Source organism: Triticum urartu, chromosome 7, assembly GCF_003073215.2.
Source record: "Triticum urartu cultivar G1812 chromosome 7, Tu2.1, whole genome shotgun sequence".
NCBI lineage: Eukaryota > Viridiplantae > Streptophyta > Magnoliopsida > Poales > Poaceae > Triticum > Triticum urartu.
In genome coordinates, this window is record NC_053028.1 from 45,340,781 (window position 1) to 45,349,233 (window position 8,453).

Sequence of the window (8,453 nt, forward strand, 5' to 3'; positions counted from 1 at the left end):
TGCAATATTTTCGGTCCCACCGAGATATGCAATCGGCCCCACCGAGTTTGCTTGGCCAACTCTCTGTTTCGCTTATTACCCAAATCAGTCCCACCGAGTCTGAGTAATCGGTCAAACCGAGTTTTGGTTTTACCCTAAACCCAGCACATCGGTTCCACCGAGTTGATCTAGTCGGTCCCACAGAAAACCCTAACGGTCACTAGGTTTGCTAAATCGGTCCGACCGAGTTTTTCACTTCGGTCTCACCGAGATTGGTAAATTGTGTGTAACGGTTAGTTTTTGTGTGGAGGCTATATATACCCCTCCACCCACTCTTCATTCGTGAAGAGAGCCATCAGAACTTACCTACACTTCCAATACACATTTTCTGAGAGAGAACCACCTACTCATGTGTTGAGGCCAAGATATTCCATTCCTACCATATGGATCTTGATCTCTAGCCTTCCTCAAGTTGCTTTCCACTCAAATCTTCTTTCCACCAAATCCATATCCCATGAGAGAGAGTTGAGTGTTGGGGAGACTATCATTTGAAGCACAAGAGCAAGGAGTTCATCATCAACACACCATTTGTTACTTCTTGGAGAGTGGTGTCTCCTAGATTGGCTAGGTGTCACTTGGGAGCCTCCGACAAAGATTGTGGAGTTGAACCAAGGAGTTTGTAAGGGCAAGGAGATCGCCTACTTCGTGAAGATCTACCGCTAGTCAGGCAAGTCCTTCGTGGGCGATGGCCATGATGGGATAGAAAAGGTTGCTTCTTCGTGGACCCTTCGTGGGTGGAGCCCTCCGTGGACTCGCGCAACCGTTACCCTCCGTGGGTTGAAGTCTCCATCAACGTGGATGTACGATAGCACCAACTATCGAAACCACGACAAAAACATTCGTGTCTCCAATTGCGTTTGAATTCTCCAAACCCTTCCCTTTATATTCTTGCAAGTTGCATGCTTTACTTTCCGCTACTCATATACTCTTTGCATGCTTGCTTGATATGTATTGTGTTTGTTAAACTAGTGCCTAAACTCCACTTCAACATAAAGAAATTAAAAACTGTAACTTTTGGCACTTAGCGCCTAATCACCCCCCCTCTAGACACCTCTTCTCGATCCTTTCAATTGGTATCAGAGCTTTGGTCTCCATTGCCTTGGTTTAAAAACCATTGGAGGAAGATGGATGAGTCTACTTTGGGGAGTCTTAGGCGTAGAGTGCCTATTCTTGATGGAGAATATTTTCATGAGTGGAAAAATGAAATGCTTGAGATTTTCAATGAATATCACTTGAACAAGTATATTGCTAGCCCTTGTGCACCTCATGTTGATCCCATGCATCCTACCCTTGAGCAGTCAATTGACATGATTCGCAATCTTCGAACTGTTAATCTTACCACTAGAGGCTTGCCTAGAAACTTGATTGGATGTCTGCCTACTCTTAAGTGTGCCTACACCATATGGAAATTTCTTGAGGAACTCTTTCCTAATTATTCCTTGAAAGCTCTAGATGAAATCCTCCATAAGTCTATTGCCTTGATTAAGATGAGTTCCAATGATCCCAAATTTGGCGACTGCTTAATTGAGCTTACTAATCTTACGAGTGCCAAAGGAGATGTTGGAATCATTAGCAATATCATCTCTAGAGCTATTAGAATGCATAAGGATAACTATAGAAATGATCATTTATCTAATGAATTGCCCTCTCTAGGAATTGATCAATCACAAGATGATGTTGAACATGAATACTCGGATGAGGATGATGATGATAGTGACTATGATCTCGATGATGCGATGAGACACTTTGGTCTTATGGCAAATCTTCACGGCTACATGGTTGGAGGAAATGAATGGGTCCTTGATAGTGGATGTACTGATCATATGACCAAAGATAAAGACATGTTCTCTGAGCTTGCTGAAAATGACGGCCCTCGAAAGTATGTCACTTTTGGTGATAATTCAAAGGGTAAGGTGGTTGGCCTTGGCAAGGTGGACATCTCACATGATAGCTCCATACAAAATGTCATGCTTGTTGAATCTCTTGTCTACAACTTACTTTCAGTATCTAGACTTGCTGATTTCGGTTTCAATGTCCTATTTACTGAAGTAGACTGCCAAGTGTTTCGTAGAGATAATCATAAAATGGTCTTTACCGGTATACGTAGAAGAGATCTTTACATTGTTGATTTCACTAAAAAGGCTCAACCTAAAACTTGCTTAATTGCTAAATCTTCTAAAGGCTGGTTGTGGCATAGAAGGCTAGGCCATGTGGGCATGCGAAACCTTGACAAACTCATTAAAGGAAATCATATCCTTGGCGTTAACGATGTCATATTTGACAAGGATAGACTTTGTAGTGCTTGTCAAGCAGGGAAACAAGTTGGAGGAAGTCATCGCGCTAAGAACATCATGACCACAAGAAGACCACTCGAGCTACTTCACATGGATCTCTTTGGTCCAAATGCCTACAAGAGTCTCGGTGGTAACTCATTTGGTCTGGTCATAGTTGATGATTTTTCAAGATTTACGTGGGTGTTCTTTCTTGATGACAAATCGCAGGTCCAAAAGATCTTCAAAAACTTTGCTAGGAAGGCCCAAAATCAATTCGACGTGAAGATCAAGAAGGTTCGGAGCGACAACGGAACGGAGTTTAAGAACGCAAATGTAGACACCTTTCTTGACGAAGAAGGGATCTCATATGAGTTCTCGGCTACGTACACACCTCAACAAAATGGAGTAGTTGATAGGAAGAATCGGACTCTTATCGAGATGGCGAGAACGATGCTTGATGAGTACAAGACGCCAAAACACTTTTGGGTGGAAGCAGTTGAGACAGCTTGTCATGCAACAAATCGTTTGTATCTTCACAAACTACTCGGCAAGACGGCATACGAGCTCCTCACCGGTAACAAACCCCAAGTTGGATACTTTCGAGTATTCGGCTCAAAGTGCTACATTCTTGATAAGCATCGTCGTTCTAAATTTGCTCCTAAGTCTCATGAAGGTTTCCTACTTGGTTATGGCTCAAACTCTCACACATACCGTGTCTACAACAATTTCACCCGAAAGGTTGAAGAAACGGTAGATGTGAAGTTTGATGAATCTAACGGCTCACAAGTAGAGCAATTGCCAATTGATGTAGGAGACAAAGTTCCCTCGGAAGCAATCCAAGACTTGTCAATCGGCAAGATTCGTCCAATGGAGGTGAAGGAGAGTACCTCGTCCGTCCAAGTGGAAGCTTCTACCTTACGACAAGGTGAACCAAGAGTTGATACGGAAGCATCCACGAGTGGGACACACCAAGAAGAAGAAAACTAGGAAGTGCACCAAGACGAACGTCAACAACCTCCTTATCCACCACGATAAGAGAACGACAACGCCAACAATGAAGAAGGCCAAGAAGAAGAACAAGATGAAGAAGATGCTCAACAAAGACCCAAGCAAAAGCTTTCACAAGTTCGAGCAAGAATTGCTAAAGATCATCCCGTGGAGCAAATCTACAATGATATCCAAACCGGGAGAATCACTCACTCAAAAACTCGTTTAGCTAACTTTTGTGAACACTATTCATTCATCTCTTGCATTGAACCTATGAAGGTTGAAGAAGCATTGGAAGATCCGGATTGGATAAACGCTATGCATGAAGAGCTACACAACTTTAAGAGAAATCAAGTGTGGACATTGGTTGAAAATCCCAACAACAACCACAACATCATCGGTGCCAAATGGGTATTTCGCAACAAGCAAGATGAAGATGGACAAGTGGTTCGCAACAAAGCGCGTCTCGTCGCCCAAGGCTACACACAAGTCGAAGGTATGGACTATGGTGAGACATATGCTCCCGTTGCTAGACTTGAGTCCATTCGCATCTTACTTGCCTATGCTAATCACCATAATATCACCTTGTACCAAATGGACATTAAAAGTGCTTTTCTAAATGGTGAAATTGAAGAGGAAGTTTATGTTAACAACCTCCCGGCTTTGTCAACCCTAAGAAACCTAATCATGTTTACAAACTTCACAAAGCCCTTTATGGTCTTAAACAAGCTCCTAGAGCATGGTATAAATGCTTGACCAAGTTCCTTATTGAAAAAGGCTTTGAGATTGGAAAAATAGATTCTACTCTTTTTACTAAAAGGGTTAATGGAGAACTATTTGTATGCCAAATTTATGTTGATGATATTATATTTGGATCAACTAACCCTCATTTTAGTGAAAAGTTTGGGAAGCTAATGTCGGAGAAGTTTGAGATGTCTATGATGAGTGAACTCAAATTCTTTCTTGGTTTACAAATCAAGCAAACTAAGGAAGGCACCTTTGTCTCTCAAACGAAATACACCAAGGACTTATTCAAGAAGTTCAATATGCAAGAATGCAAAGGTATGACTACACCCATGCCTACTAGTGGACATCTTGATTTGACCAAAGATGGTGAACCGGTTGATCAAAAAGTTTATCGCTCTATGATTGGTTCATTATTATATCTATGTGCTTCATGTCCCGATATCATGTTAAGTGTGTGCATGTGTGCACGATATCAAGCTGCTCCTAAGGAATGTCATCTTAAGGCCGTGAAAAGGATAGTGAGATACTTAATACATACACCAAATTTTGGCATTTGGTATCCAAAGAGAGCTTCCTTTGATCTTGTTGGCTACTCCGACTCGGACTATGCCGGTGACAAGGTTGATAGAAAGTCCACTTCGGGTCCTTGTCAATTCCTTGGTAGATCTCTTGTGTCTTGGTCTTCCAAGAAACAAAACTCGGTATCCTTATCCACCGCTGAAGCGGAATATATTGCCGCTGGTTCATGTTGTGCTCAATTACATTGGATGACCCAAACTCTTAAAGATTATGGGATATATGTGAAACATGTTCCATTACTTTGTGACAATGAAAGTGCTATCAAGATTGCTCACAATCCCGTGCAACACTCTCGAACTAAGCATATCGAAGTTCGTCATCGTTTTATTCGAGATCATGTTGCTAAGGGTGACATAAACCTTAAGCATGTTCACACCGATAAGCAATTAGCGGATATATTCACCAAACCACTTGATGAGAAAGTGTTTTGCAGGTTAAGAGGTGAATTGAACATCATTGACGCTTCAAACTTGGAGTAGGAACTCCATTGGATACATGCAAGACTTGAGCTTATGACTAATCTCTTGATATCTCTCCTATGATGATTATCTTATGTCTTGAGAATTTGCATCTTGCATGTTATCTAACCCTTGTAGGTACTTGGATGAATCTAATTCTATGAGATTGCAATTCACTCACATCTTGAGCAATCTCTACATCATCAAGTCTCTACACAATGGTGATTGATGACAAGGAAGCACGAAACCTTTCAAACATATCCTTTGACAAATTCTATGTTGAGTTTCCTGATTGTCATGTTGGATACACGAGTGCTCTTCCTTGAGAAAACTAACCCATGTAGGTAGATGAACTCAAAATCCAAAGGGTGCTCCCAACTCTTGATGGGCTACATCAACCTTGAGCAACCCACACAAGTTCAACTACATGATCAAGATCAAGACCGCCACCCAAGGTATGTTATTCCATCTTAGAGTAGCTTTACTCCAAGTCATGAGTCAAAGCAACTCGACAAGATGTGAATACATCAAGATACTTAAACGAAAAATGGTAACCCCATTTTGATCTTAAACGATGAGTACGACCTATGATCAAGTGATCTCACTTGACTCCTAAGTCAATGTACTCTAACATAGGTGACTTTGTCACCGCCCAACTCTAGATGAAGTTCTCTTGTGTTCTTTTCTGTGTTCTTGCACTTGTCTCATGCATATTTGTTTCCCCTTTCAAACTTCATCTAGACCTTTTAGTTTCTTTTCTTTGTTCTTTGTTTTGCATTTTTCTGCATCCAATTCATTGCAAATCTTTGTGAGATCTTATTTTTCTAGTGAGCTGAGGTGACAAGTGTTTTTCTGTGATGAACTCGGTTCCACCGGTTTCATGTTTCCGGTCTAACCGAAGATTTTCGGAGCAACCGAAGCATACAACTCGGTGACACCGATTTCACTATAGGAAAAACATTTTGCCATTTATTCCTGCTTTATTCTTGATCCAGCTCCACTCAATGAATCTTTTCCTCTGCAAGCATCACATTTACCTTAATGCTTTGTACTGTGATTCAAGGACCGAACCCATTCACAACAAATTCCAGAAGACCCTTCTTGGAAATTGATGTCAAAGGGGGAGAGAGAGAGATCACATCAAAGCTTAATCATATCTCTAGGGGGAGAGATCTCTAGGGGAGGGAATACTCCAGGAAAGAGTAATCTTCAAGGATCCCAGATGCTTGATGTTCAAGAGGAGAGATGCAACATGTCTTCTTGGGGGAAAGACATGTTCATATGTGCTTATTTGCATTAGCTCTGTTCATTTGTTTCTTTGAGCTCTGTTTTTCTGTTCCCTATCTTCTCCCAGTATCCCATGCTAGATTCAGGGGGAGCAAGACATCCAAGGGAAAGAAAATTCTTAAATTCATTGCATATCCTTCTCTTTGGGGACATGTCAATACATATCGTGGTACTCTGTACTCACTCTACATGCCATCCCAGTCTTGGTACTCTTGTGGTTTCTTTTGTTTGCTCTAGCTAGTAGGTGCATATGTGTTATCTAACCTTGTTTACGCAGGTTCATCACATCCTAGCCAACCCAAGACCACAAGGTAAGTATATGCATCATGGTCATGTGTATGAGAAATTCTTGCTGATGTACATACTGTTTGCAAGAAGGACTCATGGGCATGAAGGTACATTTCTCATGTTTTCATAACTTACTCTGATGCATATAGCCAAGATACATGAAACACATTGCTACTCTGTCATGGTTATGCTCTCACATGCTTCTATATACCATATTCACATGATTGCATACATGTAGGGGGAGCCTATGCTTGTTACACGTCTTTCCAAAGCTTTACTTGCTATTCTATATATCTTTATCTAAAGCTTTGATGTATGTTGTCATCAATTACCAAAAAGGGGGAGATTGAAAGCACAAGTGTTCCCTAGGTGATTTTGGTAATTAATGACAACATATCTCTTGTTGGACTAACACTTTTACCTAGTATGTTTCAGATGAGTTCAATAATCAAGTAGCATGGACTAGAGGATGTGGAACCCCTTCAAAATGCTAAGGACAAAGGATTGGCCCAAGTTCCAAGCTCAAGACTCTACACTTTATATCTTAGTGATCCAAGATCACATTGATTCTATAGGAAAGCCAATACTATTAAGAAGGGATGAGGTGTTGCTTAATGGCTTGTTTGCTCAAAGTGCTTAGTGATATGCTCCAAAGCCCTCAACCACTTTCTCACTTCCAAATATGTCCTAAAACAAAAGTCAAACTCGGCCCCACCGATTCTTTCTATCCGGAGCCACCGAGTTCAGTTGAAATAGCCACTGCCAGAAACCCTAATCAGTTCGATCTCACCGATGGGATCTCGGTCTCACCGAGATGGGCTTGCAAACTCTCTGTTACCTGTTGCAATATTTTTGGTCCCACCGAGATATGCAATCGGCCCCACCGAGTTTGCTTGGCCAACTCTCTGTTTCGCTTATTACCCAAATCGGTCCCACCAAGTCTGAGTAATCGGTCAAACCGAGTTTTGGTTTTACCCTAACCCTAGCACATCGGTTCCACTGAGTTGATCTAGTCGGTCCCACGGCAAAACCTAACGGTCACTAGGTTTGCTAAATCAGTCTGACCGAGTTTTCACTTCGGTCTCACTGAGATTGGTAAATTGTGTGTAACGGTTAGTTTTTGTGTGGAGGCTATATATACCCCTCCACCCACTCTTCATTCATGGAGAGAGCCATCAGAACTTATCTACACTTCCAATACACATTTTCTGAGAGAGAACCACCTACTCATGTGTTGAGGCCAAGATATTCCATTCCTACCATATGAATCTTGAACTCTAGCCTTCCCCAAGTTGCTTTACACTTAAATCTCCTTTCCACCAAATCCATATCCCGTGAGAGAGAGTTGAGTGTTGGGGAGACTATCACTTGAAGCACAAGAGCAAGGAGTTCATCATCAACACACCATTTGTTACTTCTTGGAGATTGGTGTCTCCTAGATTGGCTAGGTGTCACTTGGAAGCATCCGACAAAGATTGTGGAGTTGAACCAAGGAGTTTGTAAGGGCAAGTAGATCGCCTTTTCATGAAGATCTACCGCTAGTGAGGCAAGTCCTTCGTGGGCGATGGCCATGATGGGATAGACAAGGTTGATTCTTTGTGGACCCTTCGTGGGTGGAGCCCTCCGTGGACTCGCGCAACCGTTACCCTCCGTGGGTTGAAGTCTCCATCAACGTGGATGTACGATAGCACCACCCATCGGAACCACGACAAAAACATCCGTGTCTCCAATTGCATTTGAATTCTCCAAGCCCTTCCCTTTATATTCTTGCAAGTTGCATGCTTCGCTTTCAGCT